We start from the raw sequence: 21,934 nt of genomic DNA on the forward strand, positions 1-21,934 counted from the left end.
AGAGACTGGGATGTGGGAAAGCCTCCCCAAAGTGCCCCCATTGGTGCACAGGAAGGGAGCGGGGTGGGCACTCACAGGGCAGTGAGTGGGCACACACATGACCGGCTACTCATTGACCAGGGGTGACGGGAGGGCAGCGGCCACAGAGCCAGCCTGGGTGTCACACAGAGCCATGGTTGTCACACACAGCCCTGGGTGTCACACAGAGCCATGGGTGGCACACCATAGCCTTGGATGTCACATATAACCCTGGGTGTCACACCATAGCCTTGGATGTCACATATAACCCTGGGTGTCACACACAGCCCTGGGTGTCACACATAACCCTGGGTGTCACACACAGCCCTGGGTGTCACACCATAGCCTTGGATGTCACATATAACCCTGGGTGTCACACCATAGCCTTGGATGTCACATATAACCCTGGGTGTCACACACAGCCCTGGGTGTCACACATAACCCTGGGTGTCACACACAGCCCTGGGTGTCACACCATAACTGTGCATGTCACACACAATCCTGCATGTCACACACAACCCTGCATGTCACACATAACCCTGGTTGTCACACGTAGCCCTAGGTGTCACACATAACCCTGGGTGTCACACACAGCCCTGGGTGTCACACACAGCCTTGGGTGTCACACATAACCCTGGGTGTCACACACAGCCTGGATGTCACACACAGCCTGGATGTCACACATAACCCTGGGTGTCACACATAACCCTGGGTGTCACACAGAGCCCTGGTTGTCACACGTAGCCCTGGTTGTCACACATAGCCCTGGGTGTCACACGTAGCCCTGGATGTCACACAGAGCCTGGATGTCACACACAGCCTGGATGTCACACCCTGCATCACACCCCACACCCACATCCCCCCTGACCCCACTTTGCTGCTCCTCCCCGAGCCCTGCACAGCCCAGGGTGCCAATCCCCATCAGACACGGGTGACAGACGAGCTGCCCACCCTGTGCCACCCAGGACGGCCTCTCACCCCTGCTGCAAAGCCACCACGTCCCCGCTGCGTCACCGTGCCTCAGTTCTGAGCCCCCCACACGCTCCTAGAGGGGCTGGTTCAGCTCCTGCTCCCACTGAAGAGCTGCTGCTGAAGGTTTCACCCCGCGAGGGCCTCAGGGGTGCTGCCCTGGGACAGGCTGAGGTGACAGATGGATCCTTCTAGAACATCCCTTCCCTCCATGGGGGCTCGGATTTGATGCTCCTGCTGCGCCATCGGGGAAGCACTGCCCCGCTCCCCGAGGTGTCCCCAGCCAGCCTGGTGCTTCTGAGATAAGAAATGAGAGTCAGCAAATCCAGCGAGACTCCCACATTCGGACAGAACACGGGGAAAAGGAGTTCTGGCAGCAGCAGAACTGCGGAAGCCCAAATTTGTGTCTCCTGGAACCTTTTTTTTGTTGGGTTTGTTTTGTTCTTTTGGTGTTTTTTGGTGGGGGTTTTTTGTGGGTTTTTTTGTTTGTTTGTTTTTTGGTTTTTGTTTTTGTTTGTGCTTTTTTTTTTTTTTTTTTTTTTGTGGGATATCCACGTCTGGAAAGAAGACCCTAAATGTTGGATTTTTCCCCTGCAGAACTTGCATCCCCTTCCATCCTCCTCACCAGCCTTGCTGTGCCCTGTGTTTCCCCTCCTCACGCTCTGTGGAGATGGATTTTGTGCCTTCCCTGCCTCAGTTTCCCCCTGCCCTTCCCCACTCCCGCACATCCCCCAGATCTCGGCGCTAATCACAACAACTCTGCTGACAGACAGGGCGGCGTGTGCAGGGAAGGCGAGGATTAATATAGCCGAGGATATAAGAAATTAATTACTCTCAGGCAGACGATGTTGGCACCTCCAGTCAGCCTGATTTATTTCCACGGCTGCTCTATTTTTGGCCAACCCAGAATGTTTGACTAAATATACGACAACAAGGAGCTGGAATGGGTGGGGGAGCCGCTGCTAAATCCACAACCCGGAGAGGCTGAAACCCGCACGGTGCCGGTGTCTCGGGAGGAGCCGCAGGAGGGAGCTGGACCGGAGAGCGAGGCGGGGATCGCTGTGTGTGTGTTTGTGCGTTTGTGCTCTCGGTGCGCGGCTCCTGCCCGGGCCGGCGGGGCCGAGCGGGCTCCTGCTCCCGGGGCTGCGGCGGGGAGGAGCCAGCGCCGCACGGAACCGAGCGCCGGCAGCGCTCCCGCACCGCGCCGGGTCCCGCACCGCGCCCCGACCGCCCGGTACCGGCACCGGCACCGCTCCCATTCCCCCGGCACCGGCACCGGCACCGCTCCGACTGCCCAGTACCGGCACCGGCACCGCTCCAATTACCCCGGCACGGGCACCGCTCCAATTCCCCCGGCACGGGCACGGCTCCGACTGCCCCGGTACCGGCACCGGCACCGCTCCAATTCCCCTGGCACCGGCACCGCTCCGACTGCTCGGGCTCCGCTACCGGCACCGGCGCCGCTTTGATTCCCCTGGCACCGGCACCGACTCCGCTCCGACTACCCCGGTACCGGCGCCGGCTGCGCTCCGACTGCCCGGGCTCCGCTACCGGCACCGGCACCGCTCCCAATTCCCCCTCCACCGGCACCGGGACCCTCCAACCCTTTTCCTGCTCCGGCACCAGCACCGGCACCGCTCCCACTCGCCCTGCTCGATACCGGCACAGGCTCCGCTCCAATTCCCCCGGCACCGGCACCGCTCCCGTTCCCCCGGCACCGCTCCGACTCCCCGGCACCGGCACCGCTCCCATTCCACCGGCACCGGGACCGCTCCAACCCTTTTCCTGCTCCGGCACCGGCACCTCTCCAGCTCTCCCGGACCGCTCCAAGCCTCTCCTGCTCCGGTACCGCCTCCAGCATCCGCCCCGCTCCGGTGCCGCTCCAGCCGCTCTCCGGTGCCGGCCCCGCTCCTCTCGCAGCCCGGCCCCGTTCCCGGAGCGGCCCCGCGGCTCCCGCAGCACCGCCCCTGCTCTGCCCCTCTGCAGGAAGGAGGAAGGGACACGGCAGGAGGGAGGGAGAGCGACCGGCTCGGCGCCCGGTGAGTGCCGCGGTCACCCCGCCGCGGGCCGGGGACCCTGATCGCCCCCGAGCGCCTCCGGGAGCCCTGCTCGGCCCCCCAGACCCTCCGGGAGCCCTGAGCGCTTCCCCAGCCCCTCCAGGGACCCTGCTCGCCCCTCAGCCCCTCCGGGAGCCATGCCAGTCCCTCCAGACCCTCTGGGGGTCCTGTTCGCCCCTCCAGCCCCACCGGGGACCTTGCTCGCCCCTCTGGGGACCCTGCTCGTCCCCCCAGCCCCTCCGGGGACCCTGCTCCTCCGGGGGCCACCGCCGCTGCCTTTGGGGCTGGGACAGGAGTCCCAAGTCCCGAGGGGAGGGGAGAGCTGGAGTTGCAGGCACGGAGAGGGAGAGGGAGGGCTCAGCTCGGATTTGTACCCCGGTGCTCCCCGGTGAGGGAATCCCTGCGCGTGTTCGGCCCTAAATCTGTTCCAGGCTATGGATTGTGCTGGGCATCCCTGGGTGGGCGCGCTGTGAGGGGCCTGGGGGGGCCCTTTGAGAGTGGAAGTGACCCCCAGGGTCTGTGGGGTGGGAGGGAGCCCTGCCCCGGGCTGGCAGCTCGGCATTCCCCTGGCGCTGCGGTTTTAGGCGGCTGTCACCATCAGCTGCATCTCTCCTGTTGCTGTGACAGTTCCCGGGGCTGTGCCCCAGAATGTGCCACCCTCTATGTCCCCAGACAGCCCCTTGAGAGCTGCCCTCCGTGCCAGGGCAGCATGAAAAGCTTTAACAGCCTCATCTCTCGGTGAAAACAACCTGGGCTGAGCGTGTTGGCACAATGGTGGCATCAGCTCTGAAAGAATCAGGGTCAGGCCTGGGGCTGCTGGCGCTGGGTTTTGTGCTGTGCATCGAGATGTGATGTGTTCTGGGCTTGGAGATGGTGCCTGAAGGGGGAAAAGCTTTGAACGAGCATCGGGCAGAAAGCTGGAGCCTCTGGATGAGGTTTGTGGAAGGGCAGGAGCCGCCAAACAGGGCCCTGCAAGGAGCTGGGATTAATTTTAATTAATTCCCTTCTCCTCGGTGGTGTGGGGCAGGTTTGGGGTGTGGATCTGGGATGTGCCAGCACGTGGGGCTGAGATGTGGTCAGTGCAAGCAGAGTCCTGCTCTCCAGCCTCACCAGGCTGTGACAGGGCAGGGGAGAGGTCGGGAAAAGCAGTTCCCATGGTCCTGAAGAGATTCCCTCCAGGAATCTGGCCATTGGGTAATGGACACGGTGTCAGCAGGCACACACAGAGATCTCAGTGCATTTGTGGTGTGGAGAATCCTTTCCTCCCTAAAAAAAGGTGGGAGGGGACGTCCAAGAGTCCCAGAAGGAAGAGGCAGGAATAGGAGAGCACCCAGCTCACCCCATCCATGGAATTTCCTCAGTGTGTGAGGCACCCAGCTCAGCGTGTGCTGATTTTCAGGCTTTCTCTGACACCAGAACATTTCTGAGCAAGTTTTGGTGTCCGTGCTCCAGGCAGGGCTCACAGATTTGTTCCCAAGTTCCCAGGCTTACTCACTCACGCTGGAAAATATCAGCACCACGTCCAAATGGGAGCAGCTCAGAAATGAGTAGTGGAACAACCTCGCCAGAAATCCTGGGAGTTCCTCCTCTCTCATCCTGCTGGGATGGAGAGAAAGAGAGAAAAAATTCCAGCTAATCAGGGCTCTGGAGATCTCCCTGTGTCCATGGCCTTGCCAGGGATTCTGCCTGGCCTTGGCCGCGTCACCGCCTTGTCCCCACGTCCGAGTCCCCCCATCTGGCAGCTCCTGACCTTGCTTTGCTCCCAGGGCTTTGCTCCCCGAGCTCTGCAGAGCCCTGGGATGCTGGCAGGGATGGGAAGCGCTGGATCCTCATCTCCATCTCCCTTTCACTGAGGCAGCTCTTTGTGGGGCCCTGAATGGGCCCTTCAGAGAGGCTGTGCTGGTGACAGGGTGACAGAGGGGAGGGATGGTGTCACACGTTGCTGGCTACAGGTGGCTCAAGTGCAGCTGGCCGCTTTTTATTGCCTTCCAAACGAGCTGCTTTAAATCTTGAGCTGCTGCCTCTGGTGTGCATTCCTTGCCAGTGTCCCTTGTGCCCTGGGGACAGGCTGGGGTCCAGGGGGTGCTGCAGGGGACAGTTGTGACCGTGTTCACAGGGGTCTCAGGCTGAGGGAAGAGACGAGCATCTGACTCCATGTTTCAGAAGGTTTGATTTATAATTTTATGATATATATTTGTGATATATGTTATATATAAATATTTATATATTTATGATATATATTATATTAAAACTATACTAAAAGAATAGAAGAAAGGATTTCATCAGAAGGCTAGCTAAGAATAGAAAAGGAAAGAACGACAACAAAGGTTTGTGGCTTGGCTCTCTGTCCAAGACAGTTGGGTTGTGATTGGCTATTAATTAGAAACAACCAACATGGGCTAATCAAAGATCTACCTGTTGCATTCCACAGCAGCAGATAATCAATGTTTTTTTCTTGAGGCTTCTCAGCTTCTCAGGAGGAAAAATTTTAAAGAAAGGATTTTTCATAAAAGGTGTGTGTGACAGACAGTCAGTGTCCCTTGTGCCCTGGGGACAGGCTGGGGTGCAGAGGGTGCTGCAGGGGACAGCTTTTGCCTTCCCTTGCTCACACTCAATGAGAGCAGCTGCATTTTGCACAGGGGTAAAAATAAAACACAGAGGCAAAATGGCTCAGGGTGCTGCAGGGAGCTCAGCTGAGTTTTCATCTCCCAGATCCCAAATGAGGATCCTTCAGTTCTCCCTGTCCTGGTCAGGCAGAACCCTGGGTGTCCACTCACCATGTGCATTAAAATATCCACGTTGCAGTTTTCACTGAGACCATCATCCCCTTGGTCTGGCCTTTTGGGCAGAAATGAATGTTTGGTCAATGCCTGTAAACCCTGGGACATTCCTCTGGCTTCCACAGTGCTGAGGCTTGGGCCAGGAGGGCTGAGAATCTCCAGAAGAGCTGGGATCTGTTTGTTTGCAGTCATGTCCAAGAGGAGTAAGAGTTTCCCAAAGGGCTTAGGCTCAGGAGGAGCCTCCCAGATTCTCCTTGCATCCTCAGGGAAATGGAGGCAGCAGGACAGGGGAGCTTGGCTCAGCTCAGAGGAGATCCCGAGGCTGGAGCGAGTTCTGCTCTGTGTAATTCATGTGCTGACGCCCCAAAAGCTGAGCTCAGCTGGGCTGGGTTTGCCTCGTGCAGGCAGGGGAGCGATGAGAGGGCTCTGGTGGGGTTCAGCAGTGAACCCTGTGCAGGCAGAGCTTTGCCCTGCTGGCTTTGCTCCCCTCTAAATCCACTGGCTCCTGCTGTTTGTCCAGGAAAGCCGACGGCAGGAAGCAGCCTGTTGATGGAGGTGGCCCAGATCCCAATCTGGTGAACAATTAACTCTGCAGAGTGCTCTGTAATCAGCCCCAGCATCTTTTGCCCTCTCCCAATCTCCCAGCCCGGCCTCCCTTCCAAGGCAGCGGCGTTCTGCCCGCAGCCAGTGCTGCTCATCTGCTGCTTGTTTGCTCAGTGCCTCCCAATCTCTGGCTCCCATCTCTTGTCTGGCTGGAAGGGAAACTGGAAACTGCTGGGGGATGATTTTGGAGGCAGGCAGCAGCACGGGAAGCCCTGGCAGAGGGCTGGGGTTCGTCTGTGCTGCTGCCGCTGCTGCCACCTCTCATCTGTCTGCTCGTCCTTCACCTCCCTCCCTCCACACAGCTCCTTCCAACCCCAGCCTCAGATCCTTCCCTTTCCTCCTGCCTCTCCCTGCTCTTTTAGGGATGAGCTCTGAGCCAGCACAGGATTTTCCCAGCCTCATTCCCCACTGGGAATTGCCCACATCAATTCCTGATCCCTGCCGGGAATCTGGGTGTTCCTTCCCACACCTGAGCAGGAGCTCTGGGTGCAGAGTGCAGCTCCAGGGGTGCAGGGATGCAGCTCAGGGAGCAGGAGGATGCTCCAGGTGGAGAGAGGACTGTGAGGATGTAGCTCAGGGAGCAGGAGGATGCTCCAGGGGGAGGCAGGACCTACAAAATGCAGCTCAGGGAGCAGGAGGATGCTCCAGGTGGAGAGAGGACTGTGAGGATGTAGCTCAGGGAGCAGGAGGATGCTCCAGGGGTGTGGGGTTGCAGCTCAGGAAGCAGGAGGATGCTCCAGGGCCAGGCAGGACTGCAAGAATGCAGCTCAGGGAGCAGGAGGATGCTCCAAGTGGAGGCAGGACCTACAAAATGCAGCTCAGAGAGCAGGAGGATGCTCCAGGGGGAGGCAGGACCTACAAAATGCAGCGCAGGATAAAGGAGGATGCTCCAGGAGGAGGCAGGACTGTGAGGATGCAGCTCAGGAAGCAGGAGGATGCTCCAGGGGTGTGGGATTGCAGCTCAGGAAGCAGGAGGATGCTCCAGGTGGAGGCAGGACAGCAAGGATGCAGCTCAGGGAGCAGGAGGATGCTCCAAGTGGAGGCAGGACCTACAAAATGAATCTCAGGAAGCAGGAGGATGCTCCAGGCACTCAATCCCACTGCCAGCACCAACAATTCCATCTTTGATTGTGACTTTTTTTCTCATTTTCTGCCATCTCTGCCACCTCCAGGGTGCTGGGGGCAGAAATAACTTGGGAGGTGTTCAGAGGGGGGTGTTTGAGCTGCTGTTTGCAGGGATTGCTGCCTTTTGGGGTTCAGGAGCAGCTCAGATGGGACATTTCAGGGATCTCAGCTGGGTTTGCTTCCCTTTCCCCTCCCTGTGTGGGTTCAAAGCAGGGACAATTTCAGGTTTGTCACTGTGACCCCTCCATCCCTGGGGCCTGCAGGCACTGCCACAGCAAAAATCATAAATTGAGGGGTGAATTCCCAATCCAGAGCTGTCAGAGCTCGGTCCCTGTCACCTCTGCTGGGACACCTGGGTCACCTGAGAGAGGGGAAAATGCAGAGAGTGGGGTTGGAATCGCTGCCCTTTCCTGAGTGCCTGGGAAGGGAGAGCTCCTGTGGGCACCTAGAAGGATGCTGTTAATGAACACACTCCAATTAATGGCATTTTCAGTTCAGTATTTTGTTAGTTTTTAAGTTTTTCCCTTATTTACTTTATTGGTGACACCCAAACCTTTCTCCCTTGCACTGCCCTTGTCATCTTCATTTATCAGCTGGGAAACTGAGGCACAGATTTTATTCCTGGGGTTGGGAAAATCCCATCACTGGCAGCTCTGGATCTCAAACCTGAGACCTAAAAATCTCTCCAGGATGTGTTGGTCTGAATCAAACAGCTTCTGGCTCGCTGTGCTCTGGGGTTTATCAATTTAATTCATCTTTTGGGCACGTTTTCAGTGTTTTTATTATTGAACCCTCTCCATGAACCCTCTCCCTCTCTTTTTTCCCCAGTCCCTGAAATCCTCAGCCATTTCCTTTAAAACAACCCAAATTTTCCCAGCTGGAGTGGGGCTGGGCACTGGCTCTGAGCAGTTTTTTTGTGCTGATTTTGCCTTGAATCGCTCCATTTAAAAGGAGAGGCTGCTGAAGCCGACCATAAACACCAAAACCCCCAAAGAAATCAAAATGTGCCTTTTTTGGGAAGCAGGAAAACATTCCCAGCGTTCCTTTTATTTCTGCTCTTTCTCCATTTTGATTTTAATGTTTATTTTCTATTTAATTATTCAGGCAGCATTAATGTGCTGGTCACTCAGGGGTTGGGATTCCTGATCCTGGGGGGATTTATCCTCAAAACACCCCCCAGCTTTTCCCTCTCTCCTGTTGCTCCCAGCACTTCCCACTCTCAGAGCCTTGGCTGTTTTTAGTTGCTAAATCTGACAAGGTTTGTGAGCAGGAGCCTCGATTCTGCACTTGGGAACACGCACAGAAATATAAATTCAGCGCTTTGGGGTTTTTTTTCCTGCATTCCAGCATGAAACATCACCTGGAGCTTGGATTTATGCCATCTATGACTGGAATTATTGGGTGGAAAACCTTTTTGGTTGGAGGTTTATGGCCAAGCCTGTGCTGGAGGAAATGTAGATCCAGAGGGATCTTCAGGAGATGTCAGGGACTGAGGATGCAGCCCTGATCCAGCAGATCCATGATCCATAAAAAGCAGAACCAAGGAAATGATCTTGGTGTGCCTGGGGGCTCTGAGGAGGAGGCAGAACTGGAGGGTTTGGTTTGTGTCTGGTTTGTGTCTGATCCAAATTAAAATGCAAAGAGAGTCTCTGTGACAAACTGAATTGAACAAATCAGCCCAACACCAGCCCACACCCTGCCTGCCACATCCTCTGCTCAGCAGTGGCTCCCAAAGGCCCTGGGGACAGCAGGAGCAGCAGGAGCTCTCCCATCTCTGTCCCATCTTTGTCCCATTGCTGTCCTATCATTGTCCCACTGCTGTCTCATCATTGTCCCATCACTGTCCCATTGCTGTTCCATTGCTGTCCCACCACTGTCCCATCATTCTCCCATTGCTGTCCCACCCTTATCCCATGTCTGTCCCATTATTATGCCATCATTAGCCCGTCACTGTACCATCTCTGTCCCATATTGTCCCATGCTGTCCCTCACTGTCCCCTCACTGTCCCATCACTGCCCCATCATTATCCCATCTCTGTCCCATCTCTGTTATCCCATCTCTGTCCCATCTCTGGCTCATCCCTGTTCCATCGCTGTTCCATCATTGTCCCACCACTGTCCCATTGCTGTCCCATCCTTAGCCCATCTCTGTCCCATCATTGTCCTATTGCTCTCCTATCACTGTCCCAACTCTGTGCCATCATTATCCTATTGTTATCCCATCACTGCCCCATTTCTGTCCCATATTGTCCCATGCTGTCCCTCACTGTCCCATCACTGCCCCATCACTGTCCCATTGTTATCCCATCACTGTCCCATCTTTGTCCCCTTACTGTCCCCTCTCTGACCCATCACTGTCCTCTCACTGTCCCATGCTCTCCCATCACTGCTCCATCACTGTCCCACTGTTATCCCATTTCTGTCCCATCTCTGTCCCACCTCTGTCCCCTCACTCCCGTGGGTGCCCTGTCCCTGCAGAGCCTGGCTGGGATCTTCTGGATCCCCCACAGGGGATGGGCAGAGCCGTTTCCTCAGAAAAGTGCCCAGAAAAGGCCAAATTGGGGCATTTTCATTCCAGGCAAACACAGCAGAGCATCCGAGGGGGAAGGAGCATTTTTATAAATCACCATTAGCAGCACGTGTGCTGTTTAAGAACTTAATCCCTCCCAATCCCCCCTGATTAACGATTAATTGTGCCACTAATTGCGCTATCATAGCATGGCAGGCCCAGCCTGCAGCAGGCACAGGAAGCCACACCAGTGCTGAACCAAATCACAACTGGGAGCACTGGGAGGCCCTGCTGAGAGAGCCTGGGCCAAAATCCCTCCTCTATTGAAACCTCAGGGTTCTAATCCTGCCTTATCTCCAGCGTTTCCTTATCAGCTGGGAGGCAGGAGAGGAGGATTGGATGCACTTGGAACAGCCCTGCTCGGTGTCATCCCTTTTTTAATGTGGATTTTCTTCCACTCCTGTGAAAATCACATGGAAATTCCTCTGTTTTGATTTGGAGTGAGGAGAAAAGCACGATATTTGAATTTATATCCATTATTTTTACATTTTTGATCTCTCTTCAATGCTCAGCAGGCTGCAGGCCAGTGTCTCTCTGACGGTGTCTAAGGCCCTGCTTGGTGTCACCCCTTTTTTAACATGGATTTTCCTCACTCCTGTGAAAACCACATGAAAATTCTTCTATGTTTTGATTTGAAGTGAGGAGAAAAGCACAATATTTGAATTTATTTTCATTATTTTCTGCTTCTGATGCCTCTTCAGTGTAAAGCAGGCTGCAGTGCCCAAGGCCCTGCTTGGTGTCATCCCTTTCTTAACGTGGATTTTCTTCCACTCCTGTGAAAATCACATGGAAATTCCTCTGTTTTGATTTGGAGTGAGGGGAAAAGCACAATATTTGAATTTATTTTCATTATTTTCTGCTTCTGGTGGCTGCAGTGTCCAAGGCCTCTCTCCCTGACAGTGCCCAAGGCCCTGCTCGTTGTCATCCCTTTTTTTAGCGTGGATTTTGCTCACTCCTGTGAAAACCAGAAAGAAATTCCTCCATGTTTTCATTTGGAGGCAGAGGAAAAGCACAATATATTAATTTATTTTCATTATTTTTACGTTTCTGATGCCTGTTTTATGCACAGAAGGCTGCAGTGTTCAAGGCTTCTCCCTGACAGTGCCCAAGGCCCTGCTCAGTGTCATCCCTTTTTTAGTGTGGATTTTCCTCACTCCTGTGAAAACCACGCAGAAATTCCTCCATGTTTTCATTTGGAGTGAGGGGAAAAGCACAATATTTGAATTTATTTTCATTATTTTCTGCTTCTCATGCCTCTTTAATACACAGAAGGCTGCAGTGTCCAAGGCCTCTCCTCCCTGACAGTGCCCAAGGCCCTGCTCAATGTCATCCCTTTTTTAGTGTGGATTTTCCTCACTCCTGTGAAAACCATGCAGAAATTCCTCCATGTTTTCATTTGGAGTGAGGGGAAAAGCACAATATTTGAATTTATTTTCATTATTTTCTGCTTCTCATGCCTCTTTAATACACAGAAGGCTGCAGTGTCCAAGGCCTCTCCTCCCTGACAGTGCCCAAGGCCCTGCTCAGTGTCATCCTTTTTTTTAGTGTGGCTTTTCCTCACTCCTGTGAAAACCACCTGGAAATTCCACTATGTTTTGATTTGAAGTGGGGGGAAAAGCACAATATTTGATTTTATTTCCATTATTTTCCTGTGAAAACCACATGGAAATTCCTCTATGTTTTGGTTTGGAAAAGGGAGGAAAGCACAATATTTGAATTTATTTCCATTATTTTCCTCTTCTGATCCTCTTTTATGCAGCCAGGCTGCAGTGTCCAAGGCCTGGGGGCCCGGCCATGACTTGTCCTGGGGGAGATCCCTCTCTTTCCCTCTGTTGTCTCGCTCTGGGCTCTGTTATCTCTCCAAGGCTTGTGCAGGAACCAGCCTGGCTTGTCAAGGACACCGGGGCTCCCTCCCCCAGAGAGGCTTTTATAGCAGAGAGAAGCTGGGATTGAAGTGAAAAAATCTTAAAAATAAAATATTAAATTATTATTAAATAAATTATATTAAATATATTATTGAATAATATTAAACATTAATATTATTTAATGTTAAAATGTTTTTAATTTATTTTATTAAGATATAATAATATTAAAAGGAAAAGTCATGCTTTTCAGCCCCACCAATGTATTTGTTTTGTCTACAAGTGACACCACAGCTTTGAGGACACGGGGCTGGCCTTGGCTGGGTGGCACAGATGGCATTTACAGTTTAACAAGGAGCAAGGTTTATCCAAACACTCCGTGCTCACCGGGGTTCCCAGACAGGCCTGAAATGTTTCCTCCCCAGAAAAGGGATCAGGGCTTGCACTGAGGCAGGAATAATCTGTTTATTGCACTTGGGATTTCTCTGTTCTGTTGCCTTTTCCTTAACTTGGAAGTGAAGTTGGAGATAATTTTAATAAGGAGCTAACATAAAACAAGATTTTATGTTAGCTCCTTATTAAAATTATCTGAATTATCCCCTAAAAATTTAAACTTTTCCATAACTGCCCCTGAAGGTTTTTCATGGAAAAGTTTAATTTTTTAGGGGAAAAGCAAGGACTGGGATGATCCCTTCCCTTACTTGGTAAGCAGAGCCAGGCCAGGAGGATCTCACAGATCTCACAGGTCCCACAGACCCCACGGACCCCACAGATCCCACATCTCACCCATCTGGGGCTCTGAGATCATCAGGAAGGGTCAGGATGAAAGGTTTTGCATGATTTCCCTTTCTAGGTGAGAGGGATCAAAAAATAATCATATTTCTATATTTATTTAAATAAAAATAATACTGCTCACAGCTCCTGCTGTGCTTGGAAACCCTCTGGTCCCTCAAATGTTGGCTCCCCCTCACTCCCCTCCCTGTGGCTGCTTTTCCTCCCCACCCCATGGGGAAATATTGGATATTCCCCCATACACACAGGGCCCTCCAAGGATGGGTGCAGGGCTGGTTTAAGGTTTAATCACAGCTTAGTGCAGCCAGGGTTTGCTCCCTCCCTCCCAGCCACGTGATCCTCGCAGGGCTTTAAATAAATCAGATTTCCAACCCTTCAGCCCAGGGGGTTTTTGTGCCTTTAATGCCAAACTGTGGCACTGCTGCTCCAGAGCTTTGTCCTGGGGGAAGCCCTGGCCATGGCTGGGACTGGGAGTGACTGGAGCAGGGACAGGAGGGCAGGAGCAGCTTCCCCTCTTATTCCATCCCTGCTCTGCAGGAAAATCTGTCCCAGGGTGGTTTGGGGATGGTTCAGGAGCTCTGAGGAGCTGGGATCCTGCTGGGAGAGGATGGAACATTAATCCCACTGAAGGATCTCCATCTCTTCCTTAGGATGTGGAAATCCAGGTGTCTCCAAGGTGTGAAGCAAAACAGGCAGAGATTTCAGGATTTTTTCAGCAGCACCTTCCCCTCTCATTCCATCCCTGCTCTGCAGGAAAAATCTGTCCCCAGATTGGGGCTGGTTTACGAGTAATGACAGCTCTGAGGAGCTGGGATCTGCTGGGAGAGGATGGAACATTAATCCCACTGAAGGCTCTCCAGCTCTTTCTTAGGATGTGGAAATCCAGGTGTCTCCAGGCTGTGGTGAAAAACAGGCCGAGATTTCAGTTTATTTTCAGCAGCACCTTCCCCTCTCATTCCATTCTTGCTCTGCAGGAAGATCTGCCCCAGGTTTGGGGCTGGTTCAGGAGCAGTGGGATCCTTCTGGGAGAGGATGGAACATTAATCCCACTGAAGGATCTCCAGCTCTTCCTTAGGATGTGGAAATCCAGGTGTCTCCAGGCTGTGGTGAAAAACAGGCAGAGATTTCAGGTTTTTTCAGCAGCACCTTCCCCTTTCATTCCATCCCATTCCATCAAATCTGTCCCAGGTTTGGGGCTGGTTCAGGAGCAGTGGCAGCTCTGAGGAGCTGGGATCCTGCTGGGAGAGGATGGAACATTAATCCCACTGAAGGCTCTCCAGCTCTTCCTTAGGTTGTGGAAATCCAGGTGTCTCCAGGCTGTGGAGCCAAACAGGCAGAGATTTGAGGTTTCTTCCAAGTCCTTTTGTCAAGACAAAACATTTCCAGTCTCCTCAAAAACCCATGGCAAAGAGCCGAGCTCTTAATTGCTCTGAGTGTTCATGGTGCTGCTGCTCCTCCACAGAAACCTGGGGTTTGTTTAGATTCCAGCTGTTTTGTGTGGGCTTTTTTCTGGGAAATTTAATCCTGTCCAGAGCCTTTGAGGCCAGGATCCCTCTGGAAAGGCTTTTCCCAAGGATCTGGCTTCCCTTTCTTCACTGTTTCTGTGCTGCTCTTTGTGCCCCTCCTTTCCTGTGTGCCAGAGGTGGCTGCATTTCTCAAATTCCACGGGGCTATCGGGTGTCCAGGATGTCATTCCTGGTGCTTTAAATATCTTTTTGGAAAGGGGAGCCGGGCTGGGATTCCTGTGCTCAGCTGTCCCTGCCGAGCTGTGTCACCCCCCGGGTCAAACCCACCCTGCAGCTCAAGGGATTCCTTCCCCAAATATCCTCATTTTGCACCCAAACTTCCCTTCAGCCTCGTTCTCCTGGACCAGGAAGAGGCCTCAGGGCACAGGAAGAAAATTCCTGTTCAGTAGAGAGTGGAAAACCTTTCCCACTTCCAGCAGTGCAGGGCACCTGCTGATCCAGGGGTTGTGAGTCCCTGAGTGCAGTGATCTTCAGAATCCTCAGGATTGTGTCTGAGGGAGAAATTCCTGCTCAGTTTTGCTGACATTTCCCACTTCCAGCCTTTCTGGAGTGAACCAGCAGTGCAGGGCATCTACTGATCCAGGGGCTGTGACTCTCTGAGTGCAGGGATCCTCAGAATCCTCAGAATTGTGTCTGAGGGAGAAATTTCTGCTCTGTTTTCCCTGACATTTCCTACTTCCAGCCCTCCTGGAGCAAACCAGCAGTGCAGGGCACCTGCTGATCCTGAGTGCAGGGATCTTCAGAATCCTCAGGATCCTCAGAACCCTCAGAATCCTCAGAATGCTCAGAACCCTCAGAATCCAGGCTGCTCCCACCCTGGGGATGCTGCACGTACCAGGGAAGCGCTGACACGACCCCAGCAGGGTGGGGACAATGCCAGCCCTGAGCTGCCCCAGCGCTGGGGTGGCCCAACTGGCCAGCAGCGGCCCCGTTGTTGCTGCAGCTGAGCTCTGGCCACTTGTCCCAGGTTAGGGAATAAGTGCCCAGTGTTCTGAGCTGCTGGAATAATGCCTGGCACTGGGATGCCTCGCTCAGAGCTGCCCTGAGCTCACCAGGAGCTGAGGGAGAGCTGAGGGCACAGAGAAAGGCAAAGTACCCCAGAACAAAGGTCCTTTGTGTGCTCCCGTTACTGGGCTCGTTGTCAGCTCCAAACCCGGGTGGGAATGTGCATCCAGCCTTGGACGGGAGGCTGCCCTTGCCTCCCATCCCTGCAGCCAGCACAGGTTGGGATCCCAGCCCTGGGAGTGGCCAAGGGCAGCTTGGAGCAACCTGGAGATGTCCCTGATCGTGGGAATAGGATGGGCTCTAAGATCCCTGTTTATGGGAATTGGGATGGGCTCTAAGATCCCTGCTCTTGGAAATGGGATGGGCTCTAAGATCTCTGCTGATGGGGATGAGCTCTAAGATTCCTATTCATGGGAATGGGATGAGATCTAAGATCCCTGCCCATGGGAATGTGATGATCTCTAAGGTCTCTGCTCATAGGATGGAAATGGGATGGGCTCTAAAATCCCAACCCATGGGAATGGGATGAGCCTCAAGATCCCCGTTCATGGAAATGGGATGAACTCTAAGACCCCAGCCCATGGGAATGGGATGAGCTGTGAGGTCCCTTCTCATGGAAATGGGATGAGCCTCAAGACCCCTGCCCATGGAAAATGGGATGAGCTCTAAGGTCCCTGCCTGTGGAAATGGGATGAGCTCTAAGATCCCTCTTTAGGGAATGGGATGAGCTCTAAGGTCCCTTCTCATGTGAATAGGATCAGCTCTAAGATTCCTGCTGATGGGAATGGAATGAGTCTCAAGATCCCTGCTGATGCTCTGAGATCCCAGCTCATGGGAATGGGATGAGCTCTAAGGTCTCTCCCAACCCACTCCATTCTGTGCTTCCATGAGTCCATAGTGACCTGGAAGGAAATTTTCCATGGATTGACCTTTCCCAGGCTATCCCTGTGTTCTCCTGCCTCTCAGGACGCGGCTTTGTCTCTTAACAAGGAATTCCCGACTGGAATTTAACAATTCCCAGCTGGAATTCTGCAGGGTGGGGATGGGAAGCTGTGAGCCCAAGGTCTCACATTCCCCAGGGTCTCGCCTCCCAAGGGAATTCAAACCAGCTGACAGGGAGGGAGGGATGGAGCGGGGAGGATGCCTTGCCATCATTCCTGATTTATCCCTGTGGCATTCCAAGACAGCCCAAGCAAACCAGATAAGAATTGTTTTCTTTATTCCCTGAGGCTTCTCATCTTCCCAGGAGAAAAATCCTGGGCGAAAGGATTTTAACAGAGAATGTGAATGCCACAGGTTGGATGTTAGGAAAAAGCTTTTTTACGGAAAGAGTGATAAAGTTCTGGAATGTTCTGCCGGGGGAGGTGGTGGAGTCCCCATCCCTGGGTGTGTTTAACAAAGCCTGGATGTGGCACTGGGTGCCAGGGGTGAGTTCAGGTGTCAGGGAATGGGTTGGATTCGCTCTTGAAGGTCTCTTCCAGCCTGGTGGTTCTGTGATTCTGTGTTCCCTACCCAGCATTGTCTGAGCTTGGATGTGTTTAACAAAGCCTGGATGTGACACTGGGTGCCAGGGTTCAGCTGAGCTGTTGGGACTGGGATGAACTGGATGATCTTGAAGGTCTCTCCCAACCCAGTGATTCTGTGAATTCAGGGAATTCAGGGAATTTTGGGAATTCCCAGGGACTGGGGAGATGGTGGAGTCCCCATCCCTGGGTGAGTTTAAAACAAGCCTGGATGTGGCACTGGGTGCCAGGGTTTAGTGAGGTCCTGGGGCTGTGTTGGATTTGATGATCTTTGAGGTCTCCTCCACCCTGGAAATTCTGTGATTCTGGGAATTCTGTGAATTTCGGGAATTCCCAGGGACTGAGGAGGTGGTGGAGTCCCCATCCCTGGGTGAGTTTAACAAAGCCTGGATGTGGCACTGGGTGCCAGGGTTTAGCTGAGGTGCTGGGGCTGGGTTGGACTCGATGATCTTTAAGTTCTCTTCCAACCCAGTGATTCTGTGAATTCTGTGAATTCTGTGAATTCCAGCGGGGTCGGTTGGGCCCTGCAGCCACACACAGCGTTGCAGGATTGCCGTGTTTGCTGAGCAAATAAAAGCTCCACGAGGAGGAGCAGAATTCCCCCATTTCTCCGGGCCTTGCCGGAGTGAATCGATGCCGCCTCATAGCCAGGAGTGCTGAATAGGGCTTTTCAGTTTGCCTTGTAAAAACACCACTGGTAATCTCTCCGGGGATTAAGAAATAAATAAATAAACAAAACAAAACAAAAAACGGTTTAAAACAAGCAAACTTTTCCCTCCGAGCCTTCCTCTCTTTCAGCTGGGAAATGGGGGCAGAAATCTGGTAAAATATACGGGGAAAAAAACAGAGAATTGATAATTTTTGAGGTAAATAATTAGTGCCGCAAAGCTTTGCTGGAGGAGGGAGGGGACAGCTCCATACCCTGGTGATGCCTAAAATACCTGGCTCGGGAATTCCAGAGCAGGGAATCTGTAAATTCAGGGAATTTGTAATTTCTCACTCAGGAGAAATCCATTCCCATGCAGAACAGCTCAAAGGTGATTTCCGGACACAGCCTTGAAGGCAGCAGCATCTAAAGGATCCTTAACTCCTTGTGAGGAGTTTTCCTGCTGGGATTCACCTTTGGGGCTCTTTGAAGTGCTCCAGCCGGGTATTTACCCTCCACCCCAGTTCCAGTAAACGCAGATCACTCGCCCTGCTGGTTTTAATCCTGGTTTTTGGCCGGCTTCCAAGCAGGGTGATTTCATTTTTTATGCCTAAATTCCTCATTGCTGTGTGAAGCTGCTCCTTCCCCTCGTGTCATGTTGCTGCCTGCTGTTAATTATCCGGCTGGCTCTGCGTCCCCGGCAGCATCCAGGGATCCTGCCAGGCCGTAAAACCCAAAGTGATGTCACGGCTGTGCTTAACAAGTGTCACTTCCCCTCGGAAAGTCAATAAACGCTTCCTTTAGCACGCTGAGGGGGGGGGGGGGGGGGGGGGGGAACCCCAATAAAATTAAACAAAATTAAAACAAAATTAAACAAAACGAGAGGCGGTCGCTAGGAGTTCTTCCTTTGAAATCCATGCTGGGAGAGCAGCTGTGAAAAGGGATTTTTTTATCACACAAGGAATGTGGCTGGAGAGTGCGTGAAGCTCCTGGAACCCCTGGGGGGTTGTGGGGCACCCCACATTTCCTGGCTGGACCCTAAATTCCCCCTGGAACCCCACATTTCCTGCCCCATCCTGACCCTAAATTCCCCCTGGAACCCAGTTTTGAGATCCTGTATGGATTTCGTATGGGACAGGGTGAATTCCTTTCAGGGAAGGAGCCAAGGGCTGAGGACAAGCACAAGCCCATAAATCCCAGCTCACAATCCCATAAATCCCAGTTTTGGGATCCTGTATCCATATGGGACAGGGCAGATTCCTGTCAGGGAAGGAGAATTCCTCTCAGGGAGGAGCCAAGGGCTGAGGACAAGCACAAACCCATAAATCCCAGCTCACAATCCCATAAATCCCAGCTTTGGGATCCTGCATCCATATGGGACAGGGTAAATTCCTGTCAGGGAAGGAACTGAGGGCTGAGGACAAGGACAATCCCATAAATCCCAGCTTTGGGATCCCATAAATCCCAACTTTGGGATCCTGTATCCATATGGGACAGGGTGAGTTCCTGTCAGGCTGAGAGCAAGCACAGTTCCATAAATCCCATAAATCCCAGCTTTGGGATCCTGTATCCATATGGGACAGGGCAGATTCCTGTCAGAGAAGGAGAATTCCTCTCAGGGAAGGAGCCAAGGGGTGAGGACAAGCACAAGCCCATAAATCCCAGCTCACAATCCCATAAATCCCAGCTTTGGGATCCTGTATCTGTATGGGATAGGGCAAAATCCTGTTGGGGAAGGAGAATTCCTGTCAGGGAAGGAGCCAAGGGCTGAGGACAAGCACAATCCCATAAATCCCACATCGCAATCCCATAAATCCCAGCTTTGGGATCCCATAAATCCCATCTTTAACGTGAACTCCGAGCAGCTCCAGGTGTAGCTGGAAAAATGAACCCGAGGAGGCGAGACAGGAGCGGGGAGAGGCTCGGGCGTGGCAGGAGAGGCTGCAGCCAGCCCGGGGCTATTTTTACCCTTCTCTCCGCTCCTCTCCTCTCCCAGGTTTATATTTAGAGCTGCTGGCATTCCTGCAGGAAGGATTTGGATTTGTGGAGCAGTTTTGTGGCAGCGAGGAGCTGATTCCCTGTAAACCATCCACAGCTTTTTGGGGAGGGGAAAGAAGATGGAGGCAGCACTTCTCCTCATCTTCATCATTTACCTGAGTGTCTTTTCTGTTCCCTGCATCTTTCCCGACCCAGATTTGGTCCTGACCAAAGGATCAAAGGAGGTTATGGATGGAGACACCACTTCTCCTCATTTTCCTCATTCACTCGAGTGTTTTTCTGTTTTCTGCGTCTTTCCCGACCCAGATTTGGTCCTGACCAAAAGATCAAAGGAGGTTATGGATCAGCTCCATGGGGGATGATCAAAGCAGGAATTGCTCAGCCAAGCACCTTCCCAAGATCCCAAAATCCTGCTTGATGTCCTGTTTATCCCATTCCAGCCCCTGCCAGGCTGGGATTTTGTCCCCAGTGCAGGACCAGGAGCTGGATTCACTTCTGGATCTCCTCAATCTCCTTTGGAACCCAGAGCATCCTCACTGTGTCCGAGCACGTTCCAGCAGCGCTGGGAAAACATTCCAATGGCTGAAACCCTGAAACTGGAATGGGGGTGTCTCCAACCCTCCCGCCTCCCTTCCCACCCCCGGCAAACCCCCCGAATCCAGGCACGGCCGAGCCTTCATGCTCAGCAAGGTGGGAGCTGAGCGGCGGCAGGGAATCGCCGGGATTTTCAGCGAATTCCCGGCATTTTCAGTGAATTCCCGGGATTTTCAGGGGATTCACCCGCTGCAGGGTGCCGTGCCTCACCGCAGAGCCTGGCAGGCGCCCAGCCGAGTGTTTACATTGCTGGGGGATCATCCTTTAAAGCGTTCACATGCGGGCACGCCGGGCTGGGCGGTGCCGCTGTTGTCCTGGCGACGGGGATGCGGTGTGAGATCGGTCTGGAACGATGCGATCGCCCTGGGGCCGTGCTGATAAACATGGGAGGGGGCTGGGGGGGTCTGGGGACAGCCAGGGGAGAGCTGGAGTGGGGACGCCCAGGAGGAAGAGGAGACACTCAGGAGGAAGGGCTGAGCTGCTCCTTGTGGGGAAAAAATCATCCCTGAGAAGTTTTGGGGTCTGTTTCACCAAGGGGGGATTGTGCTCTTCAGATTTGGTTGATTTGGTTCAGATTGGGCTGACAGCACCATTAAGAACCCAAGGTGGTGCTGATAAACCTGAGGAGGATCTGGGGACAGCCAGGGGAGAGCAGGAGTGGGGACACCCAGGGGGAAGGGGCTGATCTGCTCCAGACATGGGATGTGCAAGAAAGAGCCGCTTCTTGTTGGGAAAATCATCCCTGAAATGTTCTGGGGTCTGGTACCAAGGGCTGAGAGCAGTGTTAGAACCCAGGGTGGTGCTGATAAACCTGGGGGACTCTGGGGACAACCAGGGAAGAGCTGGAGTGGGGACATCCAGAAGGAAAGGGCTGAGCCACTCCTTGTTGGGAAAATCATCCCTGAGAAGTTCTGGGATCTGTTTGGTACCAAGGGGTGATTGAGCTCTTCAGACTGGGCTGGGGACTGAGAACAGCATTAAGAGCCCAAGGTGGTGCTGATAAAGCTGGGGGGGCTCTGGGTACAACCAGGGAAGAGCTGGAGTGGGGACACCCAGGAGGAAGAGGCTGAGCTGCTCCTTGTGGGGAAAAAATCATCCCTGAGAAGTTTTGGGGTCTGTTTCACCAAGGGGTGATTGTGCTCTTCAGATTTGGTTGATTTGGTTCAGATTGGGCTGACAGCACCATTAAGAACCCAAGGTGGTGCTGATAAACCTGAGGAGGATCTGGGGACATCCAGGGGAGAGCAGGAGTGGGGACACCCAGGGGGAAGGGGCTGATCTGCTCCAGACATGGGATGTGCAAGAAAGAGCCGCTTCTTGTTGGGAAAATCATCCCTGAAATGTTCTGGGGTCTGGTACCAAGGGCTGAGAGCAGTGTTAGAACCCAGGGTGGTGCTGATAAACCTGAGGAGGCTCTGGGGACATCCAGGGGAGAGCTGGAGTGGGGACACCCAGGAGGAAGAGGCTGAGCTGCTCCAGACATGGGATGTGCAGGAAAGTGATGTTCCTTGTTGGGAAAATCATCTCTTAGAAGTTGTGGGGTCTGTTTGGTACCAAGGGGTGATTGAGCTCTTCAGATTGGGCTGGGGGCTGAGAGTGTTAGAATCCAGGCCTGTTCATGGAAAATCTCCTGGCAGGGAGGATGGAGTGTCCAGAGGGTGAGGGATGCAGGAGGAGCATCCCCACACTGCTGGGGCTGGGAAGAGGAGAGGGACAGACCCAGACCTGCTCAGGCCTGAGGCTGGAAGGGGGGTGGGACACTGATGTGCCATCCCTGGCAGTGTCCAAAGCCGGGTTGGACGGGGTCTGGAGCAACCTGGGACAGGGGATGGCGTGAGATGATTCCCAAGGTCCCTCCAATCAAACC

At 53.3% G+C, this 21,934-nt stretch overlaps 1 protein-coding gene across 1 annotated transcript in view; it reads left to right on the forward strand.

Moving 5' to 3' along the window:
- The first annotated feature begins 2,729 nt into the window (after positions 1-2,729).
- The window catches only part of CDK18 (cyclin dependent kinase 18), a 39,776-nt gene continuing 20,571 nt past the window's right edge, over positions 2,730-21,934 (forward strand). The window contains exon 1 of the mRNA XM_054294971.1: positions 2,730-3,026. The gene's annotated coding sequence lies outside the window, so the exon portion shown is untranslated. The remainder of the gene's footprint in view (positions 3,027-21,934) is intronic.

The sequence above is a fragment of the Melozone crissalis genome, unplaced genomic scaffold (genome assembly GCF_028551555.1).
Source record: "Melozone crissalis strain CALT ecotype California unplaced genomic scaffold, PUWL_Pcris_2 ptg000424l_1, whole genome shotgun sequence".
NCBI classification, from domain to species: Eukaryota; Metazoa; Chordata; class Aves; order Passeriformes; family Passerellidae; genus Melozone; species Melozone crissalis.